This window comes from Bufo gargarizans, chromosome 1, assembly GCF_014858855.1.
Source record: "Bufo gargarizans isolate SCDJY-AF-19 chromosome 1, ASM1485885v1, whole genome shotgun sequence".
Lineage (NCBI taxonomy): Eukaryota > Metazoa > Chordata > Amphibia > Anura > Bufonidae > Bufo > Bufo gargarizans.
Genome location: NC_058080.1, coordinates 312002027 through 312015612, shown reverse-complemented (window position 1 = coordinate 312015612; position 13586 = coordinate 312002027).

The window sequence follows — 13586 nt, the reverse complement described above, 5'->3', positions numbered from 1 at the left end:
GGTTTACATCTTGTGGTGAACCCTCTGTATTTACTCTGGTGAAGTCTTCTTTTGATTGTTGACTTTGACACACATACACCTACCTCATAGAGAGTGTTCTTGGTCTGGCCAACTGTTGTGAAGGGTGTTTTCATCACCAGGGAAAGAATTCTTCGGTCATCCACCACAGTTGTTTTCCGTGGTCTTCAGGGTCTTTTGGTGTTGCTGAGCTCAACAATGCGTTCCTTCTTTTTAAGAATGTTCCAAACAGTTGTTTTGGCCACGCCGAATGTTTTTGCTACCTCTGATGGGTTTGTTTTGTTTTGTTTTCTCAGCATAATGATGGCTTGCTTCACTGATAGTGACAGCTCTTTGGATCTCATCTTGAGAGTCGACAGCAACAGATTCCAAATGCAAATAGCACACTTGAAATGAACTCTGGACCTTTTATCAGCTCATTGTAATTTGGATAATGAGGGAATAACACACACCTGGCCATAGGACAGCTGAGAAGCTAATTGTCCCATTACCTTTGGCCCCTCAACAAGTGGGAGGCACATATACAAACTGTTGTAATTCCTACACCGTTCACCTGATTTGGATGTAAATACCCTCAAATTAAATCTGACAGTCTGAAGTAAAAGCACATCTTGTTTGTTTCATTATAAATCCATTGTCGTGGTGTATAGAGCCAAAAATGTTAGAATTATGTTGATGTCCCAATATTTATGGACCTGACTGTACATTATCATTACATTCACACATAATGTTTCATTCGATTCCAAAAACTCCTACTTTGTGTTTTTTTTTCTCAGTGAGTGTATTTACTTCAAGAGGCCTTACTATCAGTCTCTTTGGCCACTTTCATACAGCTAGTATTTGGTTAGTATCTTCAGCAGCATTTGACAGTCAAAACTAGGAGTGGGTCCAAATTTCTCTGTGTTTCTCTGTAGGACCCACTCCTGGCTTTGGCTAACAAATACTGATGCTCCTGCCTCGTCCCATCTCGCTACTTCCATTTGGACTTTATCACTCCAATGTAACTGCCCTAACCAAAGTGCCTAATTATCTACTAGTTGTCAAAACAAAATGTCGTTACTCCTATACTGCTTCACCTTTTCAACACCACTTGCATAAAAATGTTTGTGCAAATGGCGTTTATCCGCTGATTTTGTCAATTTCCCAAACTGGGGCCCCACCACATTTATTTTATGCCAGTTTTCTAGTATAGTAGAAGACTGAAATGTACACCAGCCAAGGGCTGGCATAGATTTTAGAACAGGTGCACGGACTGCCAAAGGCAGCTCATAAGTTCATGCAGTCCTAAATTAGGTACAGCCTCTGTCAGCATAAGGGGTTATCCTAGACCAGGGTATGCTGCCGACCTATGATGAATCAGGGCCTTAAGTGTCTTTTGTTCACACTCCACCTTCTCATCACCCATTCTCTCTCTCTCTCTCAAGGCTCTGCATGGGAACCCTACTCTTCTCCATTTATACATTTAGACACCTCTGTCTTGGAATTACATTTGATTCTGCCCTGTCCTTCAAACCACACATTCAAACCCTTACCTCCTTCTTACGCCTTTAACGGAAGGACATTTGTTGTATTTGCTCCTTCAACTCTGAGTCAACTAAGTTGCTAGTGCATGTCCTTCTCATCTCTCACCTAGGCTACTGCAACATCTTCCTCTGTGGCTTCCCATCTAATACACTTGTGCCCCTCCAAACCATGCTCAACTCTGCTACCTGGTTAATTGACCTATCCCCTTGTTTCTCCTCTGCCATTCCCTTCACTGGCTCCTCATCGCCAAATAAATTTAATTCAAAATACTAACCACCACATATAAGGCCATCCACAATCTGTCCTCCCCTTACATTTCTGACCTACTTTCCCAATACATCCCCACACTTAATCTCTGATCCTCACATGACCCCTCGTCTGTTCCTTGCACAATCATCTATAGGATTTCTTACATGCATCTCCCATCTCTCGTACTCTAGAACTCACTAATCCAGCATATCAGACTCTCCACAACAAGTAAATAAGAAAATGGAGAAAATAAGACTATCCCCATTTTTTGGGTCACACCCATTCTGGTAGTATAGCCTGTTACCTGAATAGGTTATCGTAATATGGTCTATTAAGTTATACTGAAACAAAACAACCTGGGCACATACAATAAATGCATTGCAAATGTATATATGATTTCATAATACAACATATATCTGAGCGCATATTCAGTCCACTTGGAATGAGAATGTGTCTTTAACCCTTTCATGACCAAGGGTCATTGATGCCCTAGTGTCCAGGTCAAAATGTACAAATCTGACATGCGTCACTTTATGTGGTAATAGCTTTGGAACACTTCCTTATCCAAGCCATTCTGAGATTGTTTTCTCGTGACACATTGTACTTCATGATAGTCATATATTTGAGTCAATATATTTCAACTTTATTTATGAAAAAATCCAAAATGTACCCAACATTTTGAAAAATTCACAATTTTCCAAATTTCTATTTCTCTGCTTCTAAAACAGAAAGTCATACCTAATAAAATATTTATTACTTAACATTCCCCATATGTCTACTTTATGTTGGCATCATTTTGGAAATGTCATTTTATTTTTTTAGGACGTTAGAAGGCTTAGAAGTTTAGAAGCAATTCTTAAAATTTTTAAGAAAAATTTCCAAAACCCACTTTTTAAGGACCAGTTCAGGTCTGAAGTCACTTTGTGGGGCCTACATAGTGGATACCCCCATAAATGACCCCATTGTATAAACTACACCCCTCAAGTTACTCAAAACTGATTTTACAAACTTTGTTAACCCATTAGGTGTTCCACAAGAATTAAAGGAAAATGGAGATGAAATGTCTAAATTTCACTTTTTGGGCAGATTTTCCATTTTATTAATTTTTTTCTTTAACACATTGAGTGTTAACAGCCAAACAAAACTCAATATGTATTACCCTGATTCCGCGGTTTACAGAAACACCCCACATGTGGTCGTAAACTGCTGTACGGGCACACGGCAGGGCGCAGAAGGAAAGGAATGCCATACGGTTTTTGGAAGGCAGATTTTGCTGGATTGGTTTTCTGAACGCCATATGTTTTTTATTTTTCTGCCGATCATCTTGTGCAGGGGCTCGTTTTTTACAAAAAGTGTTGAGGTTTTTATTGGTACCATTTTTGGGTACATAGAATTTTTTGATCATTCATTATTACACTTTATGGGGCAAGGTGACCCCAAAATTTGCTGTTTTGGAACAGTTTTCATTTATTTATTTTTACAGCAGGTCATGTGGTTTTATAGAGCAGATAGTTACGGATGTGGCAATACCTAATATGTATACTTTTTCTTATTTATTTAAGTTTTACACAATAATAGCATTTCTGAAACCAAAAAAATTATGTTTTAGTGTCTCCATAGTCTGTGAGCCATAGCCTTTTTATTTTTTGGGCGATTGTCTTAAATAGGGTATAGTTTTTTGCGGGATGAGGTGACTGTTTGATTGGTACTATTTTGGGGGTCATAAGCCTTTTTGATCGCTTGCTGTTGCACTTTTTGTGATGTAAGGTGACAAAAATAGCTTTTACATTTTTATTTATTTATTTTTCATTTTTATGAAGATCCAGTGGGGCTGATGGCTGTACTATACTTTGCTCCCTTAAAGGGGGTCTTTCATGCAGATTTACCCCATATCAACCTAATAACAGTGTTATGTCCACGGCATCCCCCCTATTAAAACGGTGCTTACCGTTTGTTCCTTGCTAGCATCATTGTGGAGAAAAACACTTTTAATCCGCATGCAAATGAGTCTGTGAAGGTGCCCTGGGTCATTTTCATACGAAGGCACTCCCACTCCGCCGCGTCTGCCCGCCCTTAGTCTCTGTTCTAACCTCCCTCCTCGGATCCGTAATCCCGCGCATGTGCCGATGAACGCGAGATCGGCGTGTGTGCATTGAATGAGCACTGTCGGGCTGGGTCATCGCAGTTTAGCGTGGGCATGCGTGTGATTACAGACGGAAGGAGGGAGGTTAGAACAGAGACTAAGGGCGGGCAGACGCGGCGAAGGGGGAGTGCCTTTGTATGAAAATGACCCAGGGGCCTGGGCAACTTCACAGACTCATTTGCATGCAGATTAAAAAAGTGTTTTTCTCCTCAACGATGCTAGCAAGGAACAAACGGTAAGCACCGTTTTAATAGGCGGGCGGTGATCGGAACTGGGTGCCTGCTGAAATCAATCAGCAGGCACCCTGGGTTAATGCCAAGGGGGGTCCTGTGACCCCCACGTATCGGCAATCGCTGCGGATTAACCACTTCTATGCGACATAGAAGAGGTTTTTGTTTGAGGGAGTGCATTGAGTCCCTGCGCTGCTGTGGCGGGGACTTGATGTTTTAGAAGGCAGCCCGATGCCTTGAACGGCATCGGGACCTGCCTTCTACGGGAGCCGAGGAGATCCAGCCTCAGGCTGGGTCTCCTAGGCAACCTGTTAGTGTATTACTCTGTGTAATACACTAACAGGCAATGCATTACAATACAGATGTATTGTAATGCATTGCAGAGGGTATCAGACCGCCAAAAGTGAACATCAGAAATAAAGTAAAAGAAAAAAAAGTTAAAAAAGTGTTTTTAATAAAATAAAGTAGTAAAGAATAAGAAAAAGAAAAAAATATGGCCCTTTCTCCTTATTTTATAATAAAAAACAGAACCCCCCCACATATTAGGTATCGCCGCGCCCGTAATGACCGGCTCTATAAAAATATCACATGACCTAACCCCTCAGGTGAACACCGTAAAAAAAAAAGCCATTTTTTGTCACCTTACATCACAAAAAGTGCAACACCAAGTGATCAAAAAGACATATGCCCCCCAAAATGGTACCAATGTAAGTCACTTCGTCCCGCAAAAAATTAGCCCCTACTTAAGCTAATCGCCCCAAAAAATTTAAAAACTATGGCTCAGAATATGGAGACAAACATTTTTTTTGTTTAAAAAATGCTGGTATTGTGTAAAACTTAAGTAAATAAAAAAAGTATACATATTAGGTATTAACGCGTCCGTAATAACCTGCTCTATAAAAATATCACATGACCTAACCCCTCAGGTGAATACCGTAAAAAAAACAAAAAAACACGGTGCCAAAACGCTATTTCTTGTTACCTTGCCTCACAAAGTGTAATATAGAGCAACCAAAAATCATATGTACCCTAAAATAGTACCAACAAAACTACCACCCTATCCCGTAGCATCCAAAATGGGGTCACCTTTTTGGAGTTTCTACTCTAGGCGTGCATCAGGGGGGCTTCAAATGGGACATGGTATTAAAAAAAAAAAAACAGTCCAGCAAAAACTGCCTTCCAAAAACCGTATGGCATTCCTTTCCTTCTGCGCCCATAGAGCAGTTTACGACCACATATGGGGTGTTTCTGTAAACTACAGAGTCAGGGCCATAAATATTGAGTTTTGTTTGGCTGTTAACCCTTGCAATGTAACTAGAAAAAATTGATTCAAATGGAAAATCTGCCAAAAAAGTGAAATTTTATCTCTATTTCCCATTAATTCTAAAATTAGATTTTAATACCTTGAGGGGTGTAGTTTGTAAAATGGGGTCATTTTTGGATGGTTTCTATTATGTAAGCCTCACAAAGTGACAAAATATCAAGATTTGCTTCTAAACTTCTAAGCCTTGTAACATCCCCAAAAAATGTAATGCAATTCCCAAAATGATCCAAACATGAGGGAGACATATAGGAATGTAAAAAAATAACTATTTTTGGAGGTATTACTATCTATTACAAAAGTAGAGCAATAGAAATTTGGAAATTTGCCAATTTAAAAAAAAAGGTAAATTTTTTATAAATAAAAATGGATTATTTTGACTCCATTTTACCAGTGTCATGAAGTACAATATGTGACGAAAAAACAATCTCGAAATGGCCTGGATAAGTAAAAGCGTTTTAAAGCTATTACCACATAAAGTGCCACTGGTCAGATTTGCAAAAAATGGCCTGGTCCCTAAGGTGAAATATGGCCGTGTCCTTAAGGGGTTAAAGGGGGTGTCCGGGTTCCGAGCTTTAGATCATCTTCCCCCATTCAGCAGAATTGCGCAGGACAATGGCTTTTTCTGGAAATCCGGTGACGTACCAGGTTCTCCATGGGTAAAGCTAGGCGGAGGCTTCTGCCTAGCAGTAAGCCCGGCTAGAGCAGTTATAAAGCCCGCATATCAGTGCCGGTGGCGTCACCGGAAATACTGCTAGGTAGAAGCCTCTGCCTAGCGGTGTAGAAATGTAAACAAAAAAGCCCTTGCACTGCGCAATACAGCACAGGGCAAGAGAGAGCATCCGATGCTCATGTCAGAGGGGCTGAGTGGGGAAGAAGGGGATTATGTCAGAGTTCGAGCTCTGAACCCCGACAACCTCTTTAATGGGGTGCTTAACCCCGATTGCAAATGCATCTACTATCTGAGAAGGATGCATATAGCTGCAAGTCTTGAATCTAGTGCTTCCACAGTGATAGAGCCAATTGCGCTCAACCGACATCCCGGTTTTCTCCCAAAAGATGCAGAGTCTGAAAAGTGAACTGATAAAATCTTATGCATTTGAACATCCATATTTAAAATAGGACGGTTTATCTAAATGATTTTAACGATATCCTAATATCAATTACTACATTTTTAGCGCTAAAGGTAAAATCTGAGGTCATTATTGATTTGCGTTTCTGAAAGTAAAGGCATTCTCTACGACTTTTTGATGCTGCTATGCTGTATGCTCTGTCTATAGTAGCTTTGGAATAATTCATTTTAATAGCCTATTATAAATAGTCCTTGCCCCTTTATGAAAAACTTTATCCTTACTGCAGCAACGTCTGGCTTGTTTGAACTCTCCAACTGGGAGATTCCAAGATGACAACCGGTAGCATGAAGCAGAGCTCCAAGCAATTCCCTATATACGGAGGAAGACATCTGTCCTGTTGCTAGATTTGCAGAGGTGGCGAGTGAGAAAGAGGATAGGGCTGTCAACTCTGAGACCCTGCACATAAAAGTGACTGACACGAGAAGAAGTGTTACCTTCCAAGGAGAGATCTCCCACAAAGTCTCAAAGGGGGAGGACTGGAGGCCATTGAGTACCAGGTTTTGATCCCACAGTTCCAAGGGATGAGGATAAGGAGGGGTACTATGCCCCACACCCTAAAGGAAGGTCTTAACTTGAGGACTAGGTTCACTGAAAGTGGATGGACAAGACACAAATCTGCCCCTGACGGGATGCCAGACAGAGATCCTGGTCCAAACTTAACTGGAGAAAAGACAGGATCAGTTAAATGGAACAGACAAGAGTGCGTAATACCCTATACTCACACCAGGAAAAATAGGCTTTCCAAGTGTGATGGTAGACTTTGGGGGATTGGGGTTTATAAGCCTTGAGCATAATGACAGGCTCAGACAGACCCTAGAACCTCTATAGCTGAATTAAAGTGGGGTGGCATATTGGACATTGGGAATGGTGGTTGGGTAAAGGTGTAGGGGTCACGGTCTATCCATGAGATGAAAGCTGCAATATGCTCTGCAGGGCCAGTCCAGCGCCACCAGAAAGAGGACACTAAGCTCCAAGAAATTTATCTGGAGGACTTAGATCATAAACCCTGCACTGTGAGGGCACCAAAGACTACTCCCCCTGCTGGTGAAGCTGGCATTAGTGATAATCACCTGCTAGGGAAAGGGCAAAAATAATTTTCTCTGGGAAATTGCCAAGGAGGAAAGCCTTGGCAGACTTGAAGGAGAAGAAGAATCCACAGCACCAAAGAGAATGGAGACTTGTTCCAGTGTGAAAAAAAAAAAAATCACCAGTTGGAAAATGCATACAAAAAAAACTGGGTACACTGCAATGCTTCGAAGAAAGAGAACATTGGGGGAGATTTATCAAACTGGTGTAAAAGTAGAACTGGCTTACCAACCAATCAGATTCCACCTTTCATTTTCCAAAGGAGCTGTGAAAAATGAAAGGTGGAATCTGAATAGTTGCTGTGGTCAACTAAGCCAGTTCTACTTTACACCAGTTTGATAAATCTACCCCATAGTGCCCAAGACTTTCATGCAAAAATAAATAGGGCAAGGATATCACCTATATAAGGTTGCGCCAAACTGGAGAGACTAGATCTTGGTCTCTGGAAGTAAAACCTTGTCCGATTGGGTGTCAAGGAGCACATCCAGAAATTTCAACTGCGGAGTTGGAACAAGAGAGGATTTTTCAATATTTATGATCCACCTGAAGAAAATCCATGGAGATTTGGATGCTAGTCAGGTTGTCCTTTTAGGAGGGGTCCTCCAAGAAGAGACCATCCAGGCAAATGATAGAGGATAGGACAGAAGTGTCATGACTTTGTTGAAGACCCGCCAGAGGGCAATGTTAAAGGGGAGTGCAACAAACTAGATATGTAAACCTATCACATGGTGATTGTGAGGCATTGTGGATGTTGATGAAAGGCAGAAATTCGCCTACCTCCAGAACGACAACCACCGACTGCAGGGAATCCATCCATAGTGGACGCAGTTGCAGTGGAGTTTCTTTCAAATCTAGAATAGGATGGTAGGAGCTGTCCTTCTTGGAAACAGATTGGAGTAGAACCCTTGGAAACATTCTGAAGAGAGCACGGGTATGACTACCCTTTCATGGAGGAGGGCATGGATAGCTTGGCAGAAGGCAGTCACAAGAAGACGAGACCAGGGACGGTCTACATAAATGAACTTTTTCTGCAAGCAGAGTGGAGAATTTGATCTTCTACCATGTTGACACCACCTCCCAAACCCATGCGTCTTCTATGTCGCCATCCTCCAACCAGATGAAGCGACTTGAGGAGGGGAAAGACCTTCAAGCAGAAAAGGGCTTGGCAGAGAAAAGGCTTTGTGGTTTTAGAAATAGTATGCCAGGAGAGTTTTGATTTAAAAGACAGTTGCCTGGAGAAATGACCTCTAGCCTCAGCAGAACAAAGTCTTCCAGGGAAATACATATCTGGGAATGGCCTGAGGAGAAAGGCTAAACATCTTAAAGGGAAGCAATCACCTCCAAAACACATTTAAAACAGACATCATAACCATACAGTAGCCTCCAGTGTGTTCCTAATCATGTATTTTATTCCTCCAATGGTTGCTGTATACTTTATGAAAACGCAGTTTTAATCTCCATTTGCGCTATCTTCAGAGCCAGCTTGAAGTCAAGGAGGCAGGGGCCTCCTTGCTTCAAGTCAAGCTAAGCACACCCCTTACCCATCCTCTATTTTGAGTGACATCCTGCCGTGCGATCCTTGTTACTGCACGATCCCGTCTCCAGCTCCTGCAGTCAGCCAGCTGCTATTGCGGAAGCCAGGATCGCTCAGTAACAAGGAGTAAAGGGCGGGCTTAGCTTGACTTGAAGCAAGGAGGCCGCTGGTCCCTTGACTTCAAGCCGGCTCTGAAGATAGCATGAATGGAAATTAAAACGGCGTTTTTTATAAAGTATGCAGCAACCGATGGAGGAATGAAACACATGATTATGAACACACTGGGGGCTACTGTAAGGCAATGATGTCCGTTTTAAATGTGTTTTGGAGGTGACAGCTTCCCTTTAAGAAGTTTGAGGCAAAGTATTTTTTCCCCTGTAGCCTCAGAAATTAGTTCTTCCAGACATGAGAAAAGTTTTCCACCAGAAACAGGGAGGGCAATGATCCTGTTCTTCAGGACTGAAGCCAAAAAATGCAATGGATGCTTCAGCAGCACAGCAAGCAGATTACAGGGAGACATCACAAAGATACATGGAAGTCTAAAGAAGCAGAGATGCAAGTACCTGGATATTCTACTTGGAGAAGAGGCACTGTTGGAGATGCTTGGCCAAGGCAGGTACAGGCTTTACCAACCCAAAAAGCATCAAAGGCCGGATGGATGTACGAGGATGCACTGATACATGCCGAATCCACCTTTTTGTCCAGGGGATCTGAAAATGAAGCAGTGTCTGCTAGTGGTAAGGTGGTAGCTTTGGCATAGTAAGCCACCTGAGAATCCAATGTAGGGGAACTGACCACTTCAGTACAGATTCCTCAGAGAAGAGAGACAGAACATCAGCATTCTTGGATGGGAGCAGGTATCTGTCAGGGTGCCGCCATTCTTTATACAGACGGTCAAAATACCTTCATACAGTATTAGAATGTATTGTTTCGTTGAGCCAAAGTTATTACTTTGCGAGACTTCGCATAATAACTTCAGAAATTGATTTGTAAAGTGGCGGAAGCATTTTTTCTTTAATAAGATATTAAAAAATTTCTAATAGACACCTATACTATTCATTTATGGAACAGTTGTTTTATAATTGGAGGTTCACTTTAAAGGGGCTGCCCCATTTAGACTTTTTTTAGCATAGCTATAGAACAGGCCATAAATGTCCGATAGCTGCAGGTCCCACCTCTAGGACCCCTATCCCAACAGTGGGTTCCTGATGTGAATGGAAAGCAAGCCATGTCTACAGATGTGTGCATTGCCCCTTTGACTTTGGGCCAGTGTGCAAAAACAAAAACACAAACTTCAACCTCTAGTCAAATGTTGAAATGTGATCCTAAGGATCTAAAGGGCATCTGTATAAGAAACGGATAGGCCAGTGCTTGTCTGGAGAGTCTGATGATATCTTTGGTATCTCCATATGTGCTGGGTACCTGTAAAAAGGCTTCTTATAGTACCCAAATTACCCCCTAGGAGCAAAGAGTCTCCGCTCTGTTTATGCTGTGCTCCAACCACTGTGACAGACCGTGAAAACATTCACATTTGGCCATGAAGTCTTGCGGGAGAAGGGCAGTCTCCCCCTCTTTACCACGCATGTGCGAAACACGCACTCACTAGACTTCAGAGCCCGACGTGAATATGATTTCACTAGCAGACAGGGATCGGAGCCTCAGAGTGTAGGAAAAAAGGCCTATTTTCCCCTACAGATTACAAATGATACATATGGAGATGGCAAAGATATCAGACTCTGCAGGCAAGCACCAATCTACAGCGGCCAACAATTTCATCTACTAGTTAGATGCCCTATGAACTGAAAACTGGTTCAGTCACCTTTTAAATAGCCCAAAAAAAAAAAAACACACACCTGATCGTGGAAAAACTGTTCTTAGTACAAATCCACCAGTAGATTTGAAGAGCGAATACTTAGCTGACAGTTATTAAACACTGGCATTTCTTACACCAGTCTTAATTAAACCCAGCTGGCATACAATACACCAGAATGATTAAGGTCATCAAGTCTATGCCACCTGTTCTGTCCACAGATGAAGATCCAGTTGTTTGTCTGTTTAGCAATTGAGTGTTGTAATTCATTTTAATTACATTGTGTGTTAACACCACCATCTATTGAGGAGTCTAGGCATTTCGTCCAGCCCGTTTTTCCTCTATGCATTATGGGAGTCCCAGAGCATTGTGGGTAGTTCCTGGTTCTTGCTAGTCTTGTGCTGGTACAGAAAGCAGCCACCATCTCATGTCTCAGGAGCCATACACCCTCACTGGTTTTCCTGCCACATCATCTGTTATACAGCCCATTTTTGAGCATAGTTGGTAAGAGCACTATCTATGTGTCATTTAATGCAGTTTATTGTATCCGATAGCTCACCATCATTCTATTATCTCATATACTGAATGTATAGCAGATTATTCTGCGTTTTATGCCATGTACCATGGTATTTATGTTCTAAAATATTACTGTTCATTCTGTAGTGTCACCTTTCCTGTCAGTCTACGAGCAATAAAGAGAACAAAGCTGAATAGTCTCTTTTCTCTCAGAGGACAGAAGGTTTAGCTACATGTCAGATTACACACCATGCCAACGTGTATGAGGACAGTATACCACCAATGGACGTGATGTAGATTTCCAGGTAAAGTATGCACAAGTTTTCCATGAATGTGGGTCATGCAGAGCTCATCCACTTTTGTAAAAGTGGCTTAAGTGGTGGAAAAGGACAAAATTTGCAGATATTGGCTCAAATATGAGACTTTTACACAAAAAAAAAAATGGCAAACGAGACATTTCCCTTTAGGGCCGGTCTACATTTATTTTTTTGACCGCACAGAAACAGACTGCGGTTTACGGCCATTCCACAAAAGCGCAGCAGCGTCGCATCCCACAGAAAATAATTGGAAGCAGGTTTGGTGCCGCCGTCGCCCAGTGGTTTTTGGCATGGAATCTGCGCCAAATTTAACAGCCCCTTACTATTTCCTTTAGTGTTCATTCACATGACCTAGGTCGTATGTGCCCGTGCTACAGACTACAAATTGCAGTCTGCAATGCACAGGCACCGGCCGTCTGAATCCTATAGTGCAGCGCAAACCCTCTGACTTGAATTGGTCTGCGATGGCAAAAGATCTTTTGCCGTCTGGAGGCATGGACCCAAAAGCCCACAGAAGCACTTCATAATGGTTCCTCTCCATGCCGTATCTTGCAGATTGCAGACCCATTCAAGTCAATTGGTCTGCAACATGGGCATGGATGGCCTACGGTTGTGTGGATGAGCCCTTATATGTGTTCCCCAATTTATGATACACTCCTGATTTTGCTTCAAAAACCGCATCAGAACACCCAAACTGTGAACCTCACCTTGGGGGTCATCATTAGTGGTTTAATCCAGGGTCATTTTTATATGTTTTTTAACATCCCTTTTCCCAAGATCCAGTATACACAGCTCAGAACCAGAGGAGACAAAGAAGTCAAATACTAAAAGATCATAGAAGACAGACACTCTGCATTAGGTTCTGAAAATAATGAAGACCCATCATAAGCAAATGGCCTGCTGTACCTCAGCTTATTCAATATATGGAGGAACAGGACCCCTCCCCATATTGATTGCACAGTTATCAGAGGGAGAAAGATAGATATCTATCTATCAATAATTTCTATCAATTGACAGCCCTTATTATTCAAAAGCAGTGATAAGCAGGATGTTGTAGTGGTGATAGACAATCAGTTCTCCCCTCTACTGTCCTTATACTATAAACAGTGATAAGCAGGCTGGTCTAGTGGTGATAGATCAGTTCTCATCTCTCCTGTCCTGTCCTACTGTGTGTCCATCTGCAACATGGCCATGATCATCTCCTCCACTGCAGCATGGATGTGTCTCTTGTGGACATGTCACCGCTGAAGCCAGTCACTGGCTTCCATTAGCAGATAGTAAACAAGCCACGGCAAGCAGGGAGCTACACTTTTTACATCTAGCTTTTCTAATGACAAATTCATATATTAAGCGTATGACAGTGTTTCTAGTTATTAATGCACAGTGCATTACATAATTCTAGAGATTTAGAAAATTTCTGAAATTGTATTCCAATAAATATGGTTGAATGATGGAGAAAAAGCCACATCACCATTTTACTACAGTAAGTTTATTTTCACCAAATTATTGGCTATTTATGAAGGAGTCGGAGCCCTAGTCAGAATCGGATTAAAAGCAGCAGTCAGAACTTTGGCTTGCAGACTCCACAGCCCTGATCACCACTAGTATACTGAAATTCTACAGATCCATAATAAAGACCTGCAGGAAGTTCTTGCATGTGCCATAGCATAGTGTGTGCACACCTAGTAGTGACAAGTGCATGGAC